Below are 26,777 nucleotides of genomic sequence, written 5' to 3'. Positions count from 1 at the left end.
CACTGTGGAAAGCAGTATGAAGTTACCCAAAAAATTAAAAATAAAACTGCCTTATGAACCAGAGATTCCACTTCTGGGAATTTATCCAAAGAAACTCAAAACACTAATTTGAAAGACTATATGCAGCAGTCTGTTCACTGCAGCATTATTTACAATGGCCCGTATTTGGAAGCAGCCCAAGTGTCCATCAGTAGATGAGTGGATAAAAAAGTTGTGGCACATTTACACCATGGAATACTACTCAGCCATAAAAAAAGAAGAAGAAGAAAATCTTACCCTTTGCGACAGCAGGATGGACCTGGAGAACATTATGCTAAATGAAATAAGCTGGTCAGAGAAGGCTAAGTATCATATGATTTCACTCATATGTGGAATCTAATGAACAAAATGAACTAATAAGCAAAAGAGAGACAGACTCATAGATAGAGAGCTGGCTGACAGCTGTTGGGGGGCGGGGGCAGGGGCGGGGGAGCAGAGGTTAAGCAAGCAAAAAGGGGAAAAAACTCATGGACAGGAACAATAGTGTGGTGACTGTCAGGAGGGAATAGGGGGACGTGGAAGAGGCTCTGGGGGGGTAAATGGTGATGGATGAACTTGACCTGGGGTGGTGAACACACAATACAGTGTACAGATGATGTGTTGTAGAATTGTGCACCTGAAACTTGCATAATTTTGTTAACCAGTGTCACCCCAATAAATTAAATTTATGACAGGCCAAAAAAAAAGACTATCAGTGAAAATGAATGTGTTTCTAATTACATTTAGAAGTCTCAAGTTGACCCTGGGTCTGTTTTGCCCTTAGAATGTCATCACTGTATCTATGTGCAATGAATACGTACGCATTTGCTGTTAGGAAATTGTTTTTAAGTGCTTATAGATAAAAAGGCATCACAGACTTTCAGGAACAAAGCTAACTTAGTTTTTAAAATCTCAAGTTATTGATCACTTGTGATCTACCTGCAAGACTGTTTAACCCTGAGGTTATTACATGCAAATGTTCTCTTTTCTAAGTGTGACTAAGAGAATGTCAGGACCACCAGTTCCTCCAAATAAACTGGCTAAACGTTGCAATAAGAGAAGACAGCCTCTGACACAGCTCATTCCACAGTTCATCTCTGGAAGGCCAATTTTCCAAGACACTGACAGAACGGGGAATTCTATCACTGTGGATCACGTTTCTTTACAGAACCCTGCCCACTCTAATACCTACTCCAGCCAATAGGCAGCGGGCCAGTCACCCAGTAATGGCTGTGGCATCTGCGTTTTATATTATGCAGGGGCCAACTAAAGGGAAACAACTGCACATAATCTCAGTTTGTGAACACCCATCAATAATAAATTGCTCTCCCTCTCCTCATCAGCAATGAACCTCTACAGAAACCTGACCACAGATTTGTCAGTGATTTAGACAAGGCATGGGAGAACTCCACATGCGTCCCAAACTCAGGGCTGCAGAAACACAACAAATGCACATTACCAGGTGCCAGGCAGCTGAGGTCCTCAAGGCTGAGACCTATGGGCATAGTTTGACCTCAATATAGGCAAAAGCAGGTGAAGCTTGAGGGCAGTAACAGCCACAGACCAACTGGACCTCTGCAGGAAGCCAGCACAGCATCCTATGACATTAGCTCTTCAGTGAATGCTTTATGATGATTTTAGACAATATGGGTTATATGAATTTACCATTGTTCATGCACTTTAATTAGCCTCTAAAAATACAGGGACCCAACCTTCATGCCAATCTTTGTTCACACACTGAATCCATTTTTAACAATGCATTTTTAATTTGCTCTTGAGCATCTCCTTATACATCTGTCAGTGCCTGCCTTGTAATTCCAGGCAAAGACCCACTCTGTAGAAAAGAGTAATTGACAACGACAGTGTTCTGAGCCCTGAGCCCCACTCCATGCTGGCCATAGGCTCAGCACTCTGCACACCCTGTCCCTTGGCCCTCCCACCAGGACAGAGGAAGAGAGGTAAAGAACAGGCCCATACACACATCTGAGCATTGCCGTAAGGGCCTTTGCTCCCTTGCCCCCAAAAGAAAGCCAGGAGCTTCCATCTGCACGTGATCTCGCAAACATTGCTTCTCTTCGCCCCTCTTGAGGCAGAAACCATCATCCTGTCTGCTCTCGTCCTGTTTAGAGAAACTCTGCTGCCCACATTCCTTAGGAATTTGCGGGCTGTAGCAAGACATAGAGCCAGGGTCCAAGATGTGGGCTTAAGGGACAGAGCTAGCTCCTTCCTGCCCTGTGACTTGGGCACATGACTCAATCTCTCTGAGTCTTAGTTTCTACATTTAGAAAGAGACTGTGAAGATAATATCTGTATAGTAAGCATTTGGCAAATCTTATATGAATATTAATTAGGAGGAGTAGTATTTTCTGCTAGAATAAACTCAGCAAAAACTTCAGGCAGCCCTCAAATTTGACATTACTTAAACCCACTGCATGAATAAGAAACTCTCCCCTCATTTGCCTCTCACTTTGAATCTGCCCCAGTATCCCTGGGATTTAATAAGGACTCACTGATGGTGAGGCCAGGGTGGTATTAAGCATGCACCCATGGTTCAGGACACAGCATAGTCAGCCCTTCCTATGGTTCAGGACTGGCTGGGTGACACACATGGTGCTCTTCCAACTCCAGGGACAGGTGATCATGAAAAGTCAGAGTCACTTGCTTCACACATACCATTCGCCCTTGAAATCATTTCTCGACATTTTCCCCTCATGTCACTCACTCAGGCACAGCTCTACTTAAGGGAACCCATCACCTCCACCAAATGTCCACCAAACCGGGACAGGTGACAGCACTCTCCAAGACTCTCCTATGTGTAGGAAGTAACGTCACCGAAAGTCATAAGGTCTACCGGACACAGTTAATCCATGCGTTTTCGTTTGTTTCTTCCAAAGTGTCTAAAAAAATTGCTAATGAGGCACATGATACGTGCTTTCTAAATATTTATTAAAATTAACTTTAAAGTGAGCGCTCCCACATGTCCATGATAGGGTTGATCAATAAGCTATGCTAGAATTTAAACTTCACAGAGGAACATTCAAGCATAAGGCTTGCTGTGTGCGTGTGTGCACACACGTCTGTATGGGTGTATGAGAGTGTGAGAGTGTGTGTGTGTGTGTGTGTGTGTGTGTGTGTGTGTGTGTGTGTGTGTGTGTGTGTGTGTGTCAGGGAAAGACAGGAGGAAAGACCTAGGCTTTTTTTTTTTAAGATTTTTAAAATTGATTTTTAGAAAGAGGAAGTGAGAGGGAGGGAGAGAAACATTGATGTGAGAGCAAAACATCAATCGGCTGCCTCAAAACATCGAACCAGCAACCTTTCAACATGGGACGATGCCCAACCAACTGAGCCACACCAGCCAGGGCATAAGAGACCTAAGCTTCTAATGTCAACACTTGCAGGTGTAAAAGTAAGTAATTATATTAACCACAATACACTTCATATGGATCAATAAATAATTTTTAAATATTTCAAAGGTTAATTAGTAGTTATAATAACAAAAAAGAGGCATAGGTAGGTAATATAGAAAATTGGGGGCCTTTACCCTACCATTAACATAATTTATACTTGGCAATTAAATTTAATAATTGACAGGTGGGTTGAGTTGGGTGGCACAGATGCATGGATAGATGGATGGATGGATGGAAGCTGATGTAAAATTTCAAGTGCTATCTCCATAATGTCTCCTTTTTCCTCCTCGCAGTCTGAGAGATGTTCTTGTGCCCACTGTACAGAAGTTAGTCAGTGCCCAAGGTTAAGAGCCAGAAATGGCAGAGGCCAGGGACAGCTCCAGTGGGGCCGTGCCCCACCACACCACGCGGGCCCGTGAAAAGGTGGCCTTACCCCTTTAGAAAGTCGAGTTGTAAAGTGCTCTCAGAGAAAACGCAGTCTGGTTGGGAAATTAAGATCAGCTGGGGTCAGACACAAAGACTTTAAGTGCTTCCAGCATAAAAGCTGGCTCAGAGACACTCAAATAGGGGACGCAGACATGAGGGCTGCGGGAACAAAGGCCCAGAGATGGAGGGCGCACACCAGGAGAGCTAACTCAGCCTCCCAGACGAGCAGATGAGATGCTCCCGGCACATGGAGAGAGGCAAGGAAACCGCCAGCACTGCTGCTCCCAATAAATAAGATGACTAAATAAGATGACAGCGATAATTTGGAACTAACAGGGGCTCTAATTGTTTAACAACTGAAATTAAGTTGGGACAAGTGGGGTCAGAGCTGAGAGGAAAGCCAAACAAAACTGTTAGATGAGATTAAAACAAACTACTTGAAAATTACTTTTATTAGTTAATAATACACCTTTTGCATTTCTTATTTTTCTAAATACTATATACACTACAAAGTACTCCATGATTATCATATTTAAAAAGTAAAATATTATCAATCCCTATATTATTGTTCTGAAAAATCCATTTCCTAATGAAAATAAAGTGCTTGAAGATAGTTTTTCTGAATCTGAATAAAGTCTACCAAGCTCTTGCCTGCCCTACCATAATTAGATGTTGCTAATCACCCCAACACAGCTCCAGGCCTGAACCAAAACACCAGAAGAAACTAAATGACCCCCTAAAACCTTAACTGCTTAACTGTAAAAGAAACGTAAACTGGTATTGAGGTGACTTGAAATTTACTTCTCTTGGGAAACCTTGAAATACTAAAATTCTAAACAAAATTGTTTCAATGCACTTTCCTGGACACTTGTAAATAAAGGATCCGACTAAGTCAATATGTCTGAAATACTTTGGTTAACAAAGCCATGTCCAAACTCATATTGTCTTTTTCCTAAAAATTCTCAATCTCTTATTATTCTTTAACATTATATGTATTTTTGTAGCTGTCTTTAAATCACTTCTGAAGGGAAGCTGGGAATGCATAAATAAATAAATAGAATACAATTGGTACACGAGGAATGAGTCCAAGGCCTCCTATGGGACATATTCTCTGGTAGAGACACTGATCTGAGCTACTCTTAAACATGATGAAACTAGAACCTGGGGCCCGAACCCTATTCCCATAGCAGAGGGTGACAGGCAACAGGAGCCACACCATACATCATGACAGGGTCATCCTGTCTCCTGCAAGTGGCAGAAGGTACCAATGTAAGTCATCTGCTACTCCAGAAACTCAACCTACTCTGACCTCTGCGGTACATGAGAGTCTCTGCCACATGAACCCCGCGACATTTATTTTTAATTACAGTAAAATACACAGATACACCAGACAATAGGGTAGTTGTCTTTAGAACCTCAACCTCCAGCAAGAGTGGTTTTGATGTAGGATATCCTTAATAACGTCCCATGACACCAGCATCCAGAAGGCCCCATCATGAGGTGAATGAGGGGGAGGTGATGGAGGAGAAGCATTTTGCTATTGAAGAAATCGCACTTTGCAGCAGCACTCCAGGGGGAACACCAACATCTGGAGGGCGGCCCCCGCATGGTCCAGCTGGTCAGTCAGGATAAGAAGCTGTGAGGCTGGCTTACAGTCAAGGCCCACAAATAGCAGCCTTTTGGTAAGAAGGCCTCGAGGCGTGAATCTGCCACTGCTTCCTCTGCTCCTAAGGTTTTCCCTCACACACAGTCCAACCACGCTGAAGCTGATTTCACCAAGGTGATGTCTATCTCCTTGGTGAAAGATCTCTGCCACACCTCAGTTCACAAAGTATAAACTTTTTTTTTTTTCAGAGTGAAGCTGAATGTTAGAATTGCTGGAGAGCCTCTGTGAGGTTGCCCCTGAAGAATATTCTGGCTGAACTTGTGCATACACAGACAATGATAGGAAATCACACAGGAAGCACTATGGGCAGTATTGAACTTTACGCACCTTTGGGTCCTCATAAACTAGCACGGTGCCATGTGAGGTGCCCAACACGGCACAAATAAAGAAGTAGGCAACCAAGTCTGCCAAAGCAGGGCCAATTCTTTAGGCAAAAAGCATGAGACCATAAACTGCCATTATCCCCAATGCTGCTGTGTCTCATCCATCCATTCTCCCCATAGTCACAGAAGACCTACTATGTACCAGGCCCTATGTTGAGTACTTGGAATATAAAAGTATGCAGTGCAGACCTCGATGGCTCAGAGTTCATGGTCTGTGGGGAAAGCAGGCATGGCATGCACACACAATGCATGCAAACGTGAGTGCCAGCACACACATACAAACTATAGTCAAACTCTGAGGAAGCACTGGGGAGAAAAGGGACCTGCCAACCCAGGGTGCTGACACCTCCTTGGAGAGCTTCAAGGGAAAAGGGAAGGTTAAATAGCACCTCCCAATCCAAGAACCCAGAGCAAAGCCAAGAGTGTAGGGAGTGTAAGCCTGGAGACTGGCGTAGGCATATTGTGGGGTAAGGACTGGGGATGGGGGTGGAAGGGAGCTGAGCCTGCAGCTCATAACACCTGCAGCACCAGGAGCTGAGCTTTCAACCACCTGGACCACATGAGGCTGGGGCATCCCAGCTGCTCTGTTTGTAAATGAACTTGTGACTCTTTCCAAAGCACCCTGACCATGTGTGTGACCCATCTCCATCATGAAATGGGTCTGGGTTGGGTGTTTTAAAACACTACCTATTTAACTATTGAGCAATGAGTTTCTAGGTGCAAGGCTGTCTGAAACACAGCAAGGCCAAAGAAATATTGACATGTTTATGAACTCCCTCCGTTGGCCAAACAGGAGCAGCCCCCAACACTCGCGTGGGAGGGACTGCAGTGCCACCCAATGCAAACATACACAGTGCAGATCCAGAACCGGTCACAGCCAGCCCTGGGAGGGGCAGCCACAGCCATTGCCTTTTCTAGTGACCAGACTGGTACAGCCGAAGGCGGGGCGCACAGCGGAGCACCTGGTGCGGAGCGCCTGGGGGCTCACTCGCCAGCCAGCTATGTGGGCTTCTCTCCTCAAGGGGCCACACCAAGGCGAGTGAGGTGCCCACATCTTGTCCCTGCTCCACACTGCTCCAGTCCGGGATTTAAAGCGTAAAGAATGCAGTGTGAAAAGAGAGCACAGCCTTTCTGAGACTATTTAAAGTCCCTCGGTGGATGGCTGGCTGAAAACCTCTTTGGATAACCACTACTTTCTTTTGCTCTAAGACCATACAATCATTAATACCTGTAATTCATCCTAACTAATAAAAATTCATACTAGTTAATTCACAAGCTAATTAGAATTTAAAAGGGCGCTACTGCCATTCAGGCCAGCTCATTTAGGAGCTATTGAAATCCTTACACAAGAGGTAGGTGAAAAGGGAGAACTGAGTCTGTTTAAACTTCTAAGTGGTCCCTTCAATACCCTTTGTCCCCTCAAATCCTGTAGCTCAGTAGGCTAATCTCATTGGATTAGATGCATTAACATTTCCAGCATCCTCTCCTCTCCCACTAGGCCCCCCACCAGCAAGTTGGGTCCCTGGACACAAATGTTCTGTCCAACCCACAGTTACAAGCAGTGATCTTTATGCTCACACTCCGTGCAGAAACTGCTACATGAGCTCTGCTCAGTTGGGAGCAGGGGCCAGTGGGTCATGGGCAGGACACATCCACAGTGGCCTTCGCTGAGTAATCTGACAGCCGCCGGCTCCAAACACAGGAGCAGTCACCACTCCTAAAGCTCCTGCTGTGTGCTGGCACTACCCCAGGCATTATCTCATTTAGTTTCTCCAGGACACTTTGGTGCCCATTTCAGCTGAGATTGGAACCCAAGTTAGTGGGCAGTCTACTGGCACATCTCTCTTGCTCACCCTATTCTCTTAACTAACCAGCAACTCTCCAAATGACCATGATGCCTGGCCCAGAGCAGTCAAGCAATGGTGTCCACTGAAAGAATGGATCAGTTGCTCAGGGGACAATGCTACTTGGGGATAGAGCTGGGAACAAGAATCTATATTTCCTGAATGTCTTTCAACTGTTTTTTTCCATTAAGCAGAATCACCCTAATTCCACTTGGCCCTGAGATTAAAAGTGAAATTATCACCTTTGTCTCCAAGGCAAATAAGTTGGCATGCCAGCCGGTCATTGTCCAGGAGCCCATCAATCACAGTAACTTTCCTCTGTACCAGGCACTTAAACTAGAAACTATAGGTGCTAACAGGCCATCTACGGTGGCTTCATAAGAAGCCAAATGCTATCAGATAACCAGAAAAAGTGAACAGGATACCCAGCGACCAGGGGTCAGGACATGGGGGCAATGCACCTTGTAAGAACTTGGTTCTCCATTTCTCAAGCACACACCTACACCATCTTATCTGACAGTCACAATAACCCCATGAGAAGGCAAGTGTTGCCGCCTCCACATTCCAGATGAGGGAATCGGAACTCAGACTGGCCTAAGACCACACTCCCAAAATGAGAGCAAGAGCAGCATGGGGGTCCCCTGGTATGTAGTCCAGTGCCCCACCAGGATTCTGAGAATGTCACCTGATTCCAACCAGCTGGCTGCCTAGCATCCCCAAGCCAGCCTCTCCACCACTACATTAGCCCTGCAAGTCCTGCAATGATGACCAATGACTCACAGAGAAAGCGTACTGCTTTTCTTATCGCTTTGTTTCATTCTGTTAAATGTAAAAGTGAACTTTATTTGCATGTATTATGTCTCCACCATGACCCCAGCACAGAATGTTATAACCTTATCTTTAATTGAGATGGGACCACACTGGCTCTAAGCAAGGGCTTGAAGGGAAGACCATGGATTCGAGGGGCAAAGCAAAAGGAAATAAAAAGAATGCCTCAGAGATGTCAGCACTTGTGCAGAAGAAAATTAACTCCAACTGTGATAAAAGTGCAACGCTGTGCACCCTGTTCAGGAAACACCTCCACTCCACCAGCGAAGACAGAAACCCTTCAGACTGTAGGTAACACACCAAGTCCCACCGGTGACGACAGTCAGAGGCTGTGGAATGCAGTTTAGAATTGTGTTCCTGCTATTAGATCAAAACTAAATGGTGATTTAAGGGGGAGAAGATGGAATCGAGATTGTATGCGTAATTGTTTCCACATCTAATGAGAAACTCTGCTGTGTGTAGGACTGCCCCAGCTCTGCTCAGGGAGCATGTGGTGCCAGATGGAACCACTCTCTGTGGAGAGTAAACCTTACCATCCCCATAGCAACTCCATCCACGCTTCCAAAATGCTTAAAAAGACACACATCAAGTTGTTTTCCACAATTTTTCAGAAACTGACTTTTTATTCCACACCTTAAGGAAATCAAAAACTGGGAGTGTTCTCGGTATAAAAATGATCATTGTAGCAAATATGGAAAAGATGAAAAGGTAGAATTTTTTACATCACCCATACTGCTACACTGAAGACATTTATTTTTTTTAAATATGTTTTGGGGGTTTTTTTTAATTGATCTCAGAGAGAGGAAGGGAGAGGGAGAGACACAGAAACATCAATGATAAGAGAGAATCATTGACTGGCTGCCTACTGCACACCCCCTACTGGGGATCGAGACCACATCCCAGGCACGTACCCTGACTGAAAATGGAACTGTGACCTCCTTGTTCATAGGTCAGAGCTCAACCACTGAGCAACACTGCCCGGGCTGAAGACATCTATTTTTAATGGCCCGGTGCAGTTCCTCCAGTCTGTCTTCTGGGCAGAGGTGTGTGTGCTTCTGTCATTCAAACCAGAGATTCCTAATGGAGGCAAAGATTGGAGCCCAGCCCTCAAGAAACCCCACCCAACCTGGTGTGGACATGTGCCATCAATGGCCAGGGCAGGACTACATATGTGTCCTCTGGATGGGAGGCTGAAGAAAAACCTGTAGAGGGAAGACCTTGACCCATCCAAGGCTGACCTTCTCATCTGCAGACAAAGCCAGCATGTGAAGATCCATCAAACACAGGCTGGGAACCATTAAAAGTGAACTGCCATCTTACTCACCACTATTTGGAATCTGTCTTATTCATATTTTTTCCCCTGTCCCACTGGTTACTTATCCTTGTAGATTTGAAATCCAAGACAAAAAAAAATGAAACTCAAGAAGATATACCTAATACTAGAATAAAAGCACAGTCAGATGTCTAGGAGATGAGTCAAACTTCCAGGTAACTGTCAAACTGTCTCCTGTGAAAAAGGGGAAAAAAGATTCATAGACCATAATTTTCTCTACTCTGAACTTTTCCTGATCCCAAGAAGAGAAGAAAATAGCTTAGGAGGAACCAAGATTAAAGCAGAGAAACCTGATCTAAACAAAAACACCTATAATAATTTTAATAAAATCAATACATCTGATGATCTTCTACAGTTTGCTAAATTTGCTTGAAACATATAAATAATATCTAATTCAGCCATGGTTTATTTAGCCAGCAAGTTAAATTTAGGGGAGGAAAAATGGAGGGCAAGAGTTGGTCCAGAAAACAATTGTTTCTCCTGGCTCCTACTACGTAGTTTACACTGGGGGGAAAATAAAATGTTAATGTAAGTGAGTAGAAAAACCTAAGAAGGAGGGGGGCAGGAATGACAATGGCATTGATGTCGCTGAGACTTGCCTGCCTTCTCCTCAGCCCTTTCACTTCTGTGGCTGAACAGAGCCTTGCCAGGGGGACGTTCTGTTTGCACTAAGGTCTGACCTGACCAGAGGTGATTAAGCCGCGACGCCCAGCAGCCACACGTGCCCCACCCAGGCTTCGAGAGGGACAAGGGAGCAGGAGAGCTCACCCTGAGCCGGGAGCCTCAAGCCCTACACACGCCACGCTGCCCACCATCCTCCAGACGGTGGGCCCGGTGCTGCCTGCGTTCCGTCACCTGACTATGGTCCCTGGGCCACACACCTGCTCCCTGCACTTACTTTCCAGTGGGACAGGTAACAACCAGCACTTGTGGAACAGCTGGAGCAAACCGGGACAGGGTCTGGGCAGGGCCCATGGTCAGGAACGGCCTCCCCTGGAGAGACACCTGGCCAAGGCCCGAATGAAGGGAGGGGACAGACGTGTAGGGTTACCAGTTCCCTCTGCCCGCCAGAGGAGCAGTGCAATTGCTGGAATGGCTGGGCTGAGACTACACTATGAAGTGGGAGGAGAACAGCCAGTCAGCAGACTCCAGCATGAGCCCAGATAAGGGACACACTGAGCTACTGGCAGCAGTGCTGTGACAAGTGACCAGATATGGGGCATACTTTGAAGACAGAACAAACAGGATTTGTTGATGGACTGAGGTGGGCTAGAGGGGAAAAAAAGAGTCAAGGAGAGCTCCAAGATGAGTGGCCTGAATCACTGGGCAGACGAGAATGCTGTTACTGAGATGGGACAGCGAGGGGAAGGCGTGGAGGAACCAAGGGGCAGTGGGGAGGGTCAGATGGGGGGGGAAGGTGGGGGGGATCAGGAGATGCCAACTGGACAGTGGAGATGCCCCCTAGGCAGTTAGATATGAGTCTGGAGTTCAGAGTTCAGGGGCAAGACCCTCTATATAAATGTATAACCAATTTCAATAAATGCAACAGGATTCCACCTCTAAGCTTTCCAGATGGGGGTATAAGGTTCTTGGTTCACTGACAAACCCCACTGAAAACTGACTCTGAGCCCAACCACAAGTCCTTGCTCAGCAGCTTTACTCGGCCACCTGTGAGGTAGGGAGACCAAGCACCCAAGCACGCCTTGCTTAGAGAAGGCTGTCAATAAAACTGCACCAGACTGGATCACAAATGGAGTGTTTCAAATAAGAGGAAGCTCGATTCTCTAGCCAGCTCTCAAAGGCAGCCGTCAGATTCTTTGCTGGGCTCTGCTCGCCGTTCCCCTCTGTCAACTCTAAGAACAAACCATAAGGGCCCAATGACATCTTGCCATCTTCTCTCCACAGTGAGCAAGCCAATGAAGCTAAGAGATCACAGTTAGCACTGTTACCCAACTGCAGACGGTATAATTGAACTGGTACAGAAGACAAGTTCACCGTCTAGCCACGGAAAGCACATCTCAGCAGCACTGTCCCTCAGGGCAGATGCCTTCCTCAAAGGTGGGGCTGTATTAGGACAAGCGCTCCACCAAATTCACCTCTGCAACTACCCATTCAGTCCTATTGATCACATGAACTAATGACCCGAGGAGATCAGAAAGCACCTTATTTGCTACCTAAACTATTGAACAATACACCTAAGCCCTTGTTAGTGGTGTGTCCAAACCAGGAAAAGCCAGCAGACGCCCTGGCCTCTGTCTCTATCATCAACTTAGGATGCAGAGGCCGGGTTCCCGACCTTGGACTAGGGGTTTCCATATGTGGTTTCGGTGAGTGGGACTCAGACACAGCACTTCTGACGTCTGTAGAGGAGGGAGCAGAAAACTGCAGAGCAAGTGTGGAAGCAGTGTGAGTGGCTTCCACTTGGAATGAAGGGGTCAGAACACTTGGCACTCACAGCCAGGAGACAGAGCCAGCACAACAGCAAAAAGCTGAGCAAAAAAAACAACAACAGGGAGCTGCTAGAGGCAGAGGTGCCGCCTGGCAAGGTGGCCAGACGCCCACCGGGGGCTGAGGCGGCAGCCAGGTGTTATGTAACCCCACTCGGAATGAACCTATTCTGCTGAAAGCAGGGAGACAGAACTCACGGTAACTTGCACCCACAGCTGAACAAACTCATACCATGACAGAAGCCAAACCAGCTTGAGGAAAAAAGAGCACAGGCCCCAAGTACACAGGACCCGCAGCAGGCAGAAAGAGGGTGTGTGAAGCACCTGCTCCACCCTTACCAAAAGGCCGTAGTTGAGCTCTGCCAGAACCTACAATGATTTTTAATTGCCACAAACAGCTCACCACCAAACCTGCCATTAACAAGGAAAAAGAAATGAAAGCAGGCTCCCGCATCCACCCCAGCCTGCCCTCACACCTCACTTCGGTGACATATGCGTTCTGCACAGTCTACCCTGGAAAAGACTGAACAGATTTTTAATGCTTTATCTTAACCTCTCAAAATTATGTCAACTGGGTGCCTGGCTGGCCAGCAAGCTGCAGAGCCTTGCTCCCAGCAACCTTCAGAAAATATCCTGCTCTATGGTATGGACAACAGACTATCTCTTTCCAATTAGGTTTTGCACATTAAAATAAACTCTGATCTGGCCCAACCGGTGTGGCTCAGCAGTTGAGCATCGACCTATGATCCAGGACATCAAGGTTCGATTCCCAGTCAGAGCACATGCCCGGTTGGGGGCCTCCAGGAGGCAGCCAATCAATGGTCTCTCTCTCTCAGCATTGACGTTTCCTTCTCTCTCTCCTCCCCTCCTTCCTTCTCTCTGAAATCAATAAAAACATATTTTTAAAAATAAAATAAAATAAAATAAACTCTGACCTGAATTCCACATTCAGCTAATAGCCACATTAGAGAATAAGGAACGAGTCCATCGATTAAATTTCTATGTATGTTTCATTATTAGATGTTGTCTGTGAAGAACTTCGAAAAGTTACAAATGTTTTGCAAACAGAAGGCATTGTTATTACCATGTAAAATAAACCTGGCTTCCTGGGGTGAACTGCATGGGGTATGAAATTTAAGAATTTTGTGAAATGTGAACAAATATTGAATATTAAAGAACTGCGGTCTAGACAAAGTCTCCGGTGCAAAAAACTATATATGAAAATAGATAGAAGGCAGGTGTCCCAAAGGGCTTGTTTTTCCTCACCGTCACTGGCTATTGATTTGGTTTTCAGCAAAGAAGGGAGGAAACACTCCACAATGGAAGGAGTCCTGCCTATCCTAATCCAAGGCCATGATGCAAAAAGGCCAATACGCATGATGCCTCCAGCTAACATTTATTCAGCTCTAGCCATGACAGCACCTCCAATACACCAGTGTTCACCAAACACACCCGTGTTCCCCACGCCTTTATTCACACTTTCAGCAAGCCCTCCTCTTTGCCCACCTATCATCCAAGACATTTGCCAACTGCCACTTTTTTCACAAATCCTGTCTTGAACCCTCTCACCCTTCTGCATGCCCAGTGAGAGCCCCTTCCTCCAACACCATCAGCACTGAGCTCCCTCCTACCCCCCTGCAGACTAGCACAGAGCTGTGTGTCTGACAATCAAAAGTCTGGCTACAAAGTACATTCTGTGAAGGCAGAAGAACCATCTTTTCTTATCCCTGCAGGCCCCTCAGCATATTAATTGAACTTCACCATTTTTATAGATGGGTGTGGCTCCTATAACTGTGCCCCTGTTCAGAGCATGAATAAATAATCTCAATTTCTTCATAGTTCCTTTTCTGGGTCAGTAAAGCAGTCCTATTAGCATTTCACATTACCTAACCCAGAGTGTCAATCCCTCCCCACAACTGTGTCAGAATTCACCTTAGCCATGGTCTAATAGCCTGTGAACTCAGAAAAAGGAGTCTGAGAAAGTCAGAGCAGCAAAGTGGCAAAATATGAGATATAGATTTTGAGTTGGTAGCACTTAAACACCTACAGATAATTCAGGGTTTTCTTCACCATGCTCACCCCTGCAGTAGGCACAGTTAGAGTTCTAAATTTCAGGAACTATATGCATCACTTAGACCCACGAAAAAAATCAGACCTCTACTCACCCTTAGGGCTGCTCCCTCTCACCCCTGTTCTGGTCAAGTGTTCCCACTGCCACAGTGGTCCCGCAATTTTTTTAAGCACCTACTCCTATGAGCAAAAAGTCTGAGCACACGCACATGGGTCGTGTATATTTATTTATAAATTACATACATGTATTACAGTAACAATGCATTGTACACATTATACACAGAAATTTAAAGTTCTAGAATTTGCCTTCTAGACCCTAGTACACACAGCTCCCTGGAAGTCACCAAGAGAGTACGCCCTCTCCCTGCTTGTCCACCTGGCAAAATGCTGTTCTTTCACCAAATCTAAGCCCAAAGTCAATCTCTCCCTTGATTGACCAGAGTACACTGGGAAGTCCTCCTAGCTCCCCAGCACTTTATACCTTCCCAGTGAGGCCATCACCCCGTACAGCAACTGTGTGGGGACAGAGGCAGTGCCTGGACATCACAGCGCTCTGTAAGAATGCGGAGCAGAGGAAAAGGGACAGGAGGGAACAAGGGAAGCCATCCAAGCTCCCTGTGCTTTAGGCCCAACAGCCTCACTCTCCAAGTGCAAAGCCTTTCCTAAGAGCTGGAAGGGTGGTTCCCAACTCTTAACCAGAGACTTGATTATAAAATGCCTGCTCTTATTTTCTGGCTTCTTCCTGTACACATAGTCTATCTTCTCCATGGTTCTCCAAGTCCCCAGAGGGCAGGAGTCGTGTGTCCACACCACCAGGCTGGGCGGGCACTTCACAAATAGATATCTTACTTTAGAATAGCTGCCATTTATTGAGCATTTGCTATGACAGTTGACTGGACCTCTCCCAGCTGGTGTGCATACACAGCATCTAATTTAACCCTCTTCAAAACCTAAGAGGTGGGCAAATAATTGTTTTAGAGAAGGGCAAACTGACCTTCCAAGGTCAGCCTTTCAGGGGTATGACTGGACAAGAACTGAGAAGACACAACTAGGAGTGGCAGACAAAAAAAACCCTTATAGCAAAATCTTCCTCAAAACCACGTGACAGCCCGGCCAGCGTGGCTCAGTGGTTGAGCATCAACCTAGGATCCAGGAGATCACAGTTCTATTCCTGGTCAAGGCACATGCCCGGGTTTTGGGCTCGATCCCCAGCAGGAGGCCTGCAGGAGGCAGCCTATCAATGACTCTCTCTCATCATTGATGTTTCTCTCTCTCTCCCTCTCCCTTCCTCTCTCTGAAATCAACAAAAATATTTAAAATAATAAAAAATAAACACAGGAGACAACACTTCTGCTCAGATCCTTCCAAATACACTGTGGACAGCAGTTGCTGCAGGCGGCTGCCTCTCAGGTGGGTCCAGTGGGCACAGCCTGCTCCATGACAGATGTCAGAATGGGAGCTACTCCCTTAGGCATATAAATGTGCCCCAATTTTTAAAATCTAACATGTAAACCAGGTTATAACAGTAAAAGAGGAAGGATTCACATTACAACGTAAAGCACTAAGAGTAAATAACTAATGCTCCCACTCCATTTTATTTTTTTTAAGATTTTTTTTTATTGATTTTTAGAGAGAGAAGGGAGAAGGAAAGAGAAACATCCATGTGAGAGCACAACATCAATAGGCTGCCTCCTGCATGCCCCCAATGGGGATCACGCCAGCAACCTGGGCATGTGCCCTGACTGGGAATTGAACCGGCAACTCTTCAGTGTACCGGATGAAACCCAACCAACTGAGCCACACCGGCCAGGGCACTCCCACTCCATTTAATGTCCAACTTTAAAACATCATGATTTCTCTGGACTAAATTTACTACATAAATTGTGTACTTATAACTGTTTATTACTTTTCAGACAAAAAAAAATTTAATCCCAAACTCTAGTTTAGAAGTAAAAGATTTTGAATCTTAAACACCAATAGGATGAAAACTAAGTTCTGTAAGAATGCAATATTTATCTTAATAGCTGAAGCAGCAGAGAAACAAATGTTCAATCGAGCCATTCAACTGTAAACACTACCTCTGCCCTTGAAATCATGCACACATTAGGTGAGAAAAGGCCCTCTGTCCCTACTAGAAAAGCATTCTGCCATTTTATTATTCTGCTGAAGGTACAAGCCAAATCCAGCAAGGTCAAATTAAACATGCGTCTGTCAGCCCTACACACATCAGCCAACGGCAAACAGGAAAAGAACACAGGTGTGTTTTTCAATCACCCAAAGTGCACCGAGCAAATGCTCCAGAAACCTATATGATAATATCATTAGCAAGTAACTCCTCTGGGAACCTCCCACCCAACCCAGCAAGGGACCCTGCACAAGGCATTCCCCTGAAGAAAATGCCCAGCCCCTGCTGGTCAGACCACCTGTGTGGCCACCAGCCGGCCCTCCCACCACTGATCCTCTGAACACTCCATCTCCAAATCTTTGGCACCTGTGGCACCGCCAGCCACAAAGAAGGTGGTTTGCACCTGCAATGCAGAGTGTGGTACACTGTATGGCCAGGAGGGGAGAGACAACTGCTCAAGCGACAACTGCTCAAGCAGAGCTCCCCATCATCTGTGCCTGGAGTGCAGGGACTCACTCACCTAAGCACAGAGGAAAGAACAGTGCCCACCAGGACCCCAGGAACCCTGCACACTGCTCCCCGGGCCATGCCACAGATGGTGCGCACTCCCAGCATGCACCCTGGAGCGCCCACACCTGCTGAACAAATGGACACTTGAAGGTGCATGTGACTAGAACAAGCTAATCGAGACTAGCCCGAAAGATGCAGATGCTCTGTCTTGCTCCCTCTACCCAGCATGGTAAATGGACTCCCCTCCAGCCAGTCCCAACCTTTCAACTGAAGAGGCTCCCTCTGAAGAACACAAAACTGACTTACCTTTAGATAACGGCAACCTACTAAAAGGATTCTTCCTTTCTCTCAAGCTTCAGGAGCAACCAGCTTACGAGTCCAGACACTGTTCACAGCTGCTGCATGTGACTCTGAAAGGGCTCAGGCCTTGGCCAGAAGCAGAAAACTGTCAAATCTGTAGAGGGAAGGAGTGAAGTGCAGGCAACAGAGGCACCAACATTCAGAGCTGAGATCAGCCAACCATCAGGGGAAACAGTAGGGGATGAATTTCATGTCACCGCCCCTGGTTACAAGGCTAGGGAACAGTTTAATCTCCAAATGAAGAGAAGTGACTGAACAAGGCGTCATACAGCTAGCTCTTTAAGCAGGGGGTTGCTGAATCCACTCCCTCTCCTGGCCCTAGGGCATTCCTCCACTGACAGTCCAAGATGCCCCTATGAGGAAGGGTTAGGATAGTGGGGGGAAAACAGGTGCAGTCCTTGGCCATAAAATCCTGTAATTTTATTTAAAAGTATATTATTAGACTTGTTTTGTGTCCTTAACCTACCTGAGTAGAATTTAATGTAAGTTTAAAATAGCACAAAGGTCTTACCCTTCCTGATGAGATCATCTATAACATCACACTGTGTTTGCCCATAACAAAACTCTAGCAAACAGCAAAACTCTTTTCACAGACGTGAAACCCAAATTTTTATATCCAAAAAAAAAATGGGAAGGGAAATTTAAACATCATACCATTTTACTGCCAAATTTGCAAAGGCTTTTTTCATGGTAATATCCAGCACTGGCAAGGGTACAGCCACCCTCACATCTATAGTGTAAAGCGTGCCATCCTTTCTGAAAAGCAACCTGGTAATGCTTTTGGAAGCACCTCTCAAAGTTCTTAAACCTACCAACTTCCCTCTTAGGAATCTATCCAAAGGATGTCATCATAATGTTAAATGTAGCCCTGGCCAGTATGGCTCAGTTGGTTGGAGTGTTGTCCCATATACCAAAAGGTTTCGAGTTCAGTTCCCAGTCAGGGCACATACCTAAGTTGCAGGTTCGACCCCTGCCTGATTGGGGCACGTACAGAAGGCAACCAATCCATGTTCTCTCTCACATCGGTGTCTCTTTCTCTCTCTCCCCCCTCCAAGTCTCCGTCTCTCTCTAAAATCAATAAGCATATCCTCAAGTGAGGATTAAAAAAAAGTTCAATGTAATATTATTTATAATAGAGAAAGCTGGTAACAACATCAATGTCCCAAAACAGGTTTTTGAAAATAACAATATAACCATAGAATAAGATATTATAGTCATAGAAGTGGTATTTTTGGAGAATATTTAAATTACATGAACAATTTTTATGATGAAATGTTAAGTTTTAAAAAAGTATATAATCTCTTTACATGGTTTTATAATTAATAAATACACCTGGAAAGAGTCTAATAAACTGTTAACAGAGGTAGGTGATCTCTATAGGTAGTGAAAAATAGGTAATTTTGGTCATTTTTATTTTCTTCTTTGTTTTATATTTTCCTAATTATCTTCAGTAAGTATATAATCAGGGAGAAAAAGGATTTCAGAGACAGGATTGGTGACAATGGGTTCAGCCAGGCCTGAAAGACTCTATGGAAAAGTCAGGTTTGGCTAGAGAGGGCAAAGCACTGGACTAGCAGCATGCACAGGAGCCCTCACATCTGTCCCTGACTGGCTGCACTCACACCTCTTCCATAGGAGTATGGGAGTGGCCGCTCCAAGACAGGCTTCACCCCAGGTGACGACTAAGACACAGTCCAGGCACCACCGATAAAAATATGGATGTTCAGTGCTGTGCAGATTGGAGTACGGAGCACAGGCCAGAACAGGAACTTCCAGAGGCTGCCTCACCTCAACCGCAGAGAGGAGAACACTTGTCCAACCCCATCCCAGGGGACTGCAAGGATCAAATGTGATAAAGGCTCAAAAATCCCCACAGTGTGTGAGCACAGTAATAGATATTTATTCAAAGGACATTACCATCCCAGCCACCCGGCCGAGCTGCCACGGGAAAGTTTACAAATTGCTGAAAGGCTGTCCTGCCAGACCCAAAAAAATGTGCATCTCCTTGGCACTCACTTTAGGTTCCATGATCTCAAACACTTAGGCTTGTCCAGGATGGACAATATTTCACAAAAAGTACACGTTGATATGTGCAGTTGATTAATCTACGCCCCCCCCCCCCGACCCCGCCCATGGAGCAAAACAGAGAATCTTAAAGACAATTATCTTTTCATTTTTTTTCCCAAATGTGAGAAGCGAAGGGTAATAAAAAGGGTAGCTTCCAAGTACTGGGATGAGCTGGATCCTTCTGAGTGAAGAGACAGCTGGGGAAGGCCTCGTCCAGTCCAGCCTCACCTCCAGACCCACATGCCTCAGTTCACCAACCAGAAAACAGGTCACGATGCTCTAACACCCACAGAAGACTAACAGAAGTGGTTTGCAAGGAATACTACAAAATACTAAGTAACTTTCTTTCAAGGAACTGGAGGCTCAGTGTGGTCAAACAAAGCCACCAGTGGCCCAATTATCAAAACCGAGGCTCTTGCCACAGGCAAAATAGGCACAGAGAGCAAGTTAGAAGTAAGAATGGGGAAGGGAAGTAAGGTGGGGTATAAATCTGAGCCACAGTCAAGGCAGGAAGAAGGAAAGAGCTTGCTGGCTAGATAGTTACCGGGAACTGTATGGGGACAAGGAGAGAAATGCCGCTGTTCCTCTCTGCCCACCTGGTAAGTGGTCCCTGAGGAGGACCTTCTGACCTGGGCCCTGTCTCAGGCAGCTCCAGAGTCAAAGCCCAGACCCCAAGGAGATACTGCTTGGGCTGCATCAGACTCTACCCTTTATTTACAAGAGATGTAACTTTGGGCAATTTCAGGGCTTCCAGTTGCCTTCCAGCAAACTGGGGATGGTAATAGTACCTAAGTCATAAGGCTGCTGTGAGGATTAAATCAGTTAATATGCGTGCAGCCCTAAGAACATCCTGGCACATAGTGATATGCAAGTGTTTGGAACCATTGCTAGTATTCTCTGACCAAGTGCTCTGGTGGGGGGGGGGGGGGGGGCGCGGCCAGAGATTCAGGAGCCCTTCTGAAGGCAGCCTGGATTCAAGCTGTGGGCTCTCCACTCTTGCCTTCTGGAAGCAGTGAGATTTTATTATGGAAATTCCCTCCCCAACTCTTGAGGCCACCGACAATGAAAATGATCCCTGGCCTTGCCTCCACCCGCAGCCCAGCCCATTTCTGGAGAATGGTGACCCTGCACAGGAGCCAACAAGGCATGGCAGGAAGCCTGCCACTCTGCAAACCCCAGAAGCAAGGAGTCCACGCACTTACACAGAAGGTCCTTGCCACATTTCACATGGAAGGACAGCTGGCCAGGAGTGGACGGGATGGATCTTTTTTGCAAAATGGATAGAACAATCTTACTTTGAAAAGAAATTCTAGATCCATTTAGGGATCATGTGGATGAGGGCACACAGATGTTGCTCACACCCACCCAGTTCCTGATCTCAACGTCACTCGAGTAGTCCAGGCCTTGCATCCTGTCTGCAAAGAGAACAAGTCATTTGGCAGGGGCCCAATTTAGGAGGTGGCTTTGTAATAGGAGCAGTGTGTCCGCTAACAACTAGAGCAAGACCATTAAGTTCATTACACCTGTCACTCTGCCAGCTGACTATCCAAATTGCCAGAGATGAAAGTACATTATGCCCAGGAGTGCCACCCAGCCCCCGCCCAGGGCAGCACCACACTTATCTCAGACAATTTGTTCTCAATGTCTGCACCTGCGGAAAGAACGCAACAGTAAACAGCTCGAAAGTTGGCTCTGAGAAACCTTAGGGCCAGAGCAGGTCCGTATGAGAACAAAGTTTAGTTTCTTGGAGCAGGTCCCTGAGAGGAAGACTGGGTGCCATGCGCCCTGATGAGGAGGAAGGAGGTGGAAGAGAGGGGAGAGGGGCAGGGGAAGGGGGCAAAGCCACCAGCAAAACCAAGGACACAGAGCTGCTACGTGGATTCTGCTGCCCCGAAGCACTGCCAAAAATACAACGAGAGACACACCCTTTTCATTTCCGAACCAAGTCACAGAGCTGGAGGCAGTAGGCAGAGGCCTTCCCCGCAGCTGCACAGCCCACAGGCTCCCTGGGCGCGCACCGCCGGGCCGCCGCCCGCGGAAGAGTGCGTTTGCAGTGCAAGCGTGTTGCAGACAGCGGTAATTTATTTATCCCTGTCATGTAACATTAGCAATCTGTCTGGAGCTTGGCAAGCACCAACTTGCACTGTCATATAAACTGTCTGACAAACTTAAAGTTTCATAAATGCTTCTCTTTTCCAGCACACAATAAAGCATCATTTTTAAAAAGTTATCTCCTTTTCTGTTCCTTTTCTTTCTTCCTCTTCCAAAAAAAAAAAAAAAAGGAAGGAAAAGAAAAAAAAGTAACAACAAAAGAACCCATGCAAACAGAAATGATCCCTCAGCAGGATTCTTAACCTTAAAAGTCTCAACATTTTTCCAATGCCAAGTAAATGAGTAAATAAATGGATGGGGAGAGGGGTGTGGTAGGGGTCAGTTCTGAGGGGGGTACAGAGCAAAATCTGCAAAACAAAAGTACAGTCATTAAAAATTAATAAAGGGTGTGGACATCAGCTCCCCACCCCCTTCTGCTCATGGGGATTTGAGCCAGACATTCTGCATCCTCATTAAGTGGTGTCTGGCAGGCTGCCGGAGTTTTAGTGGGTTCTGGGAATGCCAATATATTAACCAGAGGACTTTTTGCATACCCTTTAGAGTTTTTATTCTAGAAAAGTCAACCATTTGGCACTGTGTAACCTTATTTTTGTCCGGGAAAGCTCTCAGCTGCCAATCAAGGGAGAAATTATAGCTATGTTCTTCGTAATTTCCAAGACCTATCTGGAAAACAAGCTTGGTGGAAAGAAAAGTCCTCACAAAAACAGCTGAAAAGGCCAAAGTACCATTTTTAGTGGGAATTCAAAGAAAAGCAATCCATACTTAAGTCACATGGACATGAGACAACACCGACATTATTTTCAAGTCCGCCTATGACAGACAAAAAACAATAGTAATTGGAAATATAAACCCAATATTTCTACAGCAATTAATAGTATAGGTGCTTGGCTGTTTCCTTTAGTTGCTTAACAATGAAGCAAAAAATGCCACACACAAAAAAAAACTCCCTAAAACGTGGCAGGTCTTGTGGCCTAAATTATCAAATAGTAGGTGGAAACTTTTCATTCCTATTTTAAAACTTAAGATTCACCTTCCATGAACACCCATAATATATAGGTCAAGGTGTAACTGTAGACTAACAAATCCCATGTAGGCAGAAAGTCACTTTGACATCAGATAATAATGGCTTCCAGGCAAGTTTTCTGAGACCTGAAAAAAAGGAAGGAAGGAATGGAAGAAGGAAGGGAGAGCGAGAAAGAAGGCGGGACAGGGCGATTTGGGACCACTTAGCTATTTTGACACTGTTCACATTTAATAGCCATGTGCCTATATAGAGTATGTTAAACATTTCTAAAAATTTTCCAGATTAACATAGCTATTTTATAGCTATTGCTCCTAGAGTTTTCTTTCTTCTCTATTAACTCTCACCCAAAAGGACAGACACACCGTAGAGACTCCATAAGCCTAGATTCAGAAGAAAGATGAGAAGAAACATGGTGAGGGCTACCAGAAAGATCTAACCAGTAACAGTCGCAAGTGTCCCTGCCAAGTCCTCAAAGTACTTGGGTTTTACATGGTGACCCAGAGCAACCACCTCTGCCCAGACTAAATGCTGGGTGAGCGCAAAGGGGATCCAGACAGTGAGCTTAGTGGTCTCTACTTGACAGCAGGCCAGAAACTGCCGTCGGAGATCAAAAGTAACCCTCACCTCTATAGTCCTCTGTCCAACTGGGAGTTGCCCCTTCAGAGGCCCAGATAAAAAACAGCATCCATGAGCTGCAAGGTTGCTCTGCCAGAATGCTAAGTCAACCAAGCCCACAGCACAGTCCCAAATTGTAAACACCTCTGCAGATGGGTCCTTGCTCTCAGTGCACCAGGCAAGAAAACTGTTCTTAGGACACTGTCAGCAGTTGGGGGAAAATAAATATTTGTCTATGTATGTATATACTCGGGGGTGGAGGGGGTGGACTTTGAATCCAACAAATTGGCACAAAATCCCTTAATAAGCAGCTGGCATTGGATGGGTTCCTCTGCAGGATTGTGATCATGCAAACCAAGCCCCTAAGAGGATTCAAGAGATAGCCCCAAAATCCCCCCATATCATACTGGGAATAGTCTTCTCCATCATAAATACAAACCTACACAAACTAGAACCATGGCCAATGAGGGCAAGTTCTTCCAAGGGCAACAGCAAAATGTTAGAAAATCAGAGGGATATTTTAAATCAAGGAAGGGATGTAGCTACAACTCCATTACAACAAATAATCCCTTACTAGCATTTACAGATTGGCACCTAATTCTTAACAGTGTGTTCAAATGTCAGTAGTAACAGGAAGCTCTCAAAAGAATTAAGCTTTCAAAGATCATGAAGAATTTCTCCCATATTTTAAAAAGTATTGCTTTGCAAGGACCATCAAATGGCATTCAAGGATTGATAGGGAACCAAATATTATAATTCAATAAATGTACATGGGTAATATTCTGATCTACTCATTTGTCTATGTAATGACTCAAATTTGACACTTTGATCCTTTACTAAACATAAAGGATGTGTTCCGAGAATTCTGCAGAGTATAAAGGCAGATGTACTGATGACAGTAAACTCAATATAAATAGCAGAAAAGACTAAATACGCATATGCAAAATGCAAAACATGACTTATGCAATGACAGCTTCTCAGTGCAGACTAAAGAATCTTTCCTGTAATTCAATACTCAGTCCTGAAGCTCCAGGGGAGATACAAATGGAAGAATACCTTCCTTGGCTAGCCAAACAAGAGGAAAGGGCCATTTTAAAGGGAAGTTTCCCAGCCCTAGTCCTGAGGGAAGGCACCAACCTCCATGCCAGCCACACAGTACCCATACATTTTTAAGAGCCAAAGCTGTTCACCATCTCTACCCACCTCCACTGCAAGAAACTTATTTACAGTAGCTCTCTGAATCAACACTCTCTACAGCTGATCTCACCTCACAGCCCACAATGCCCAGCACACAGGTCATCAATAAGTATCACAATCGTAATTAATATTTAGAAAGCAGCAATGAACTACAAGTGAAGGGGTCCAGGGACAGGAAGTTTCCAAAAATAATGAGAGAGGAAGAGAAGGGACACAGAGGAAGGGAAAGAAGCAAATCAAAATTAGCCAATTCTAGCTAATTAAAAGACCAAGGAAAATAAAAACTCAGCCAGTTTATGTGGCCATTGCCACTCAGCAATCATTCCTGTGCCTGGGTAGGAGGAGCAAGGAAGCCCTATTGCTATAAAGAGTTTCTTGCAGTCCTGGCGAGCAGCGCGGTGCCCTGCCAGCAAACCCAGGAAGCAGGGCACTGACCCATGCGCCTTCTCCAGGTGCCACCCACCCACAACGCGCCCATTTCGTGCTCCAGAAAACCTCTGCCTCATCGGGAAGCCTCCTCCTTTTCCAATTAAAAAAAAAAAAAAGTTTAAAAACAGCAAATGCCCTCTCCGGCACCATAGCGAATTAACCTGAATAGAGCCCACTGTCCTCCAGCAGCGTACTTACAGGGCGCGCCCCCAACCCACCCCGGCGGCCCCGGGCAGGGGTCCCGGGGAAGCCTCCTCACCGCGGCGCAGGCAGACCCCACAACAAAGGCAAGTGCCGGGTCCCGGCTGGGTGCTCGCCGCTTCCTGTTTATTCCACCGTGAGGGTCAAAGAGAAATTCAACACACGCCCGCCTGCTTCCTCCAGGGCTCGGAGACCCAACCTAAGTGTAACAGCAGCCGCCCGAGACAATCGACTTCCCAGCCAATGCCGGGAGCTCCGGGCGGCCCCGCGACCGACGTCAACGCGCGCGGGGGAACCCGGGCACACGCCGGGTGAGGCAGGTCCCAGGGTTTGCCAGGCGCGGGGCGCAGGATGCGGGGCGCCGGGCGGCGGGGCTGCGGGACGCCGGGCTGCAGGACGGAGGGTCCAGGGGACTGCCCGCTCCCGCCCCCTTTCCTTTCCGCAAACTCCCCTGCAAGGTCCGGCACAGTCTTCCCGCTTCCCTCTGACCTCCAGCCCCCCAGCCCCCCCGGCCGAGAGGCCCCAGGGAGCCAAGACCTCAGTTTGAGCGGCCACCCCCCCACCACCCCGGCCTCCCGGCGATGCGGAATTAAGTCCTGCAACCGCAGGACAACCCGCGCCGGGCACAGGGAAATAGAAAAATGGGGTGGGGTGGTGAAGGCTTTCCCTTCAGCAAAGCACACCCGCAAAGGCGGCGGGGGCGCCCTGCCCGCAGCCACCCCGGGACGAGCGCCCGGGATGCCCGCGGCGCCCACCGGGACGCTGCCCCACGGACCTCACGCACTCGTCTCCAAGGCGCTCGCCAGGGTGCCCAGAGCTGGGCCGCTCCCTCGGCCCGCCGACGGCGCAGGCTCGCGGACGTCCCGTCCCCGGAGCGTCCTGTCCCCGCGTCCTGTCCCCACCACCCTGCGCCCCCCAACCCCGGTCCTCAGCGCAGCGCTGAACTTGGGCCAGACACCACGACCACAGCACCCACCTCGGATCCGCACTCACCTGCGGCCGCCCCTCCGGAGCGGAGGCTGGGACCGCCCGCAGTGCGGCTCGCGGGGCCACCGGGCCCTGCCGGCCGCGGGGGAGGGGCGCGGGCGCGGGGCCGCTGCGGCGGGAGGCGCGGCGCGCCGAGTCTTTTTAAGAGCCGGGGACCTTACACTCGGGCCTCCCCCGCGCTCCCCGCCCCCCTTTCACTTTCCCAGGGACTCGCAGTCTGTCTGGCGGCGGCGGCGGCGGCGGCTCCTCCCCGGCTCGCAGGGGATCCCCGGCCGGCAGCGGCGGCGCGCGGGGCAGGCAGGGCCAGCCGCACTCGCCTGCTCGTCCCGCCCGGCCCGGCCCGCAGCCTCGGGTGAGGGGTAGAAGGGAGACGGTGCTACGGCCGCCGAGGGAGGTGTCCCGCCTCCCGTCGCCGGAGGGGGGAGTCTCCCGCCTCCCGCCGCCGCCGCCGTCTGTCTCCTGCCGTAACTGTGATCGCGGAGGCTGTGTCTGTCTCCAACTCCTCGTCTCTCCTCCCTCCCCATCCCCCTCCGCGGTGGGGACCCGGCTCGTGGCCAGGCCGCCGTGGCCGCCGTGCTGGCAGGTGGGGCCGACCTCGACCCCGCGCGCACAGGCCGCACCGACCTCTGCAGGCTGCGGGCGCGCGGGAGGGAGCGTGCGGGCGCCAAGGCCGCGGGGACCCCAGGGCTCCGCGGTGACGGCAGGCTGCGCACGCGGCAGCGGGCTCG

General features: G+C 47.4%; 1 protein-coding gene across 5 annotated transcripts in view; it reads right to left on the bottom strand.

Moving 5' to 3' along the window:
- Positions 1–26,117, bottom strand: part of LDLRAD4 (low density lipoprotein receptor class A domain containing 4) — a 340,534-nt gene extending 314,417 nt beyond the window's left edge. For 2 of the 5 annotated variants that reach the window (XM_016197296.2, XM_087818670.1), the window contains exon 1: positions 17,364–17,553. The gene's annotated coding sequence lies outside the window, so the exon portion shown is untranslated. Of the gene's footprint in view, positions 1–17,363; positions 17,554–25,120; positions 25,421–26,055 lie in introns of those variants that run through there. The other 3 variants (XM_087818669.1, XM_087818671.1, XM_087818672.1) reach the window with 3 other exon arrangements.
- Positions 26,118–26,777: the final 660 nt, after the last annotated feature.

The sequence above is a fragment of the Miniopterus natalensis genome, chromosome 7 (genome assembly GCF_054644295.1).
Source record: "Miniopterus natalensis isolate mMinNat1 chromosome 7, mMinNat1.hap1, whole genome shotgun sequence".
Lineage (NCBI taxonomy): Eukaryota > Metazoa > Chordata > Mammalia > Chiroptera > Miniopteridae > Miniopterus > Miniopterus natalensis.
This window is presented reverse-complemented; position numbering and strand designations above follow the sequence as displayed.